Genomic DNA, 583 nt, shown 5'->3' with positions numbered 1-583 from the left:
TTCGAGGGTCGTTTAAACAAAACGGCAGTCTTCTTCTGTCTAAAGCATCCTAGTTAGTGCCGTAGAAAAATGGTTGGTTTATTGTTCAACACAGGTGTTTGTAAAAAATGTACTCGCGCAGCAGAGTGGTCAGGGGAGTCAGAGGAAATCCCCGCCAGACAAGCGCGCGTTGATATGAAACGTCATCAATCATAGAGCTTCATGATTGGATAATTATGCTATATGCCGAGATTAACTATGAGTGGAAATACCATTCACATGTCTACGGCCATACTACGTTGAAAACACTGGCTCTCGTCCGATCACCGAATTTAAGCAACGTTGGGCCCGGTTAGTACTTGGATGGGTGACCGCCTGGGAATACCGGGTGCTATAGACTTTTTACATTTTCCCCCCAAATTCTAAAGTAGGGGTGCGTGAGACTCCATACGACCTCGGGCCCAAATAGTTGGGGCTGAGGTGCAAACATTTTGAGAATATGGACCTCTAAGTGCCCGGAAATTGCACTCTCATCCAATAAAAATCATACAAGTATATGTTCATATCAACAATACGCAATTAATTCGCTGGTGTTAGGTTCGAG

The 583-nt window shown here is 44.4% G+C and overlaps 1 non-coding gene across 1 annotated transcript; it reads left to right on the top strand.

The window, feature by feature from the left end:
• The first annotated feature begins 260 nt into the window (after positions 1-260).
• LOC117119493 lies at positions 261-379 on the top strand. Its single transcript, XR_004447195.1, has one exon. It is a non-coding gene; the product is annotated as a 5S ribosomal RNA (ribosomal RNA).
• The last annotated feature ends 204 nt before the right edge of the window (positions 380-583 follow it).

Source organism: Anneissia japonica, unplaced genomic scaffold, assembly GCF_011630105.1.
Source record: "Anneissia japonica isolate Jap-2015-1 unplaced genomic scaffold, ASM1163010v1 scaffold41234_len583_cov83, whole genome shotgun sequence".
In the NCBI taxonomy this organism is placed as follows: domain Eukaryota; kingdom Metazoa; phylum Echinodermata; class Crinoidea; order Comatulida; family Comatulidae; genus Anneissia; species Anneissia japonica.
Note: the sequence above shows the minus strand (reverse complement) of the source record. Positions and strands in the feature narration are given on the sequence as shown.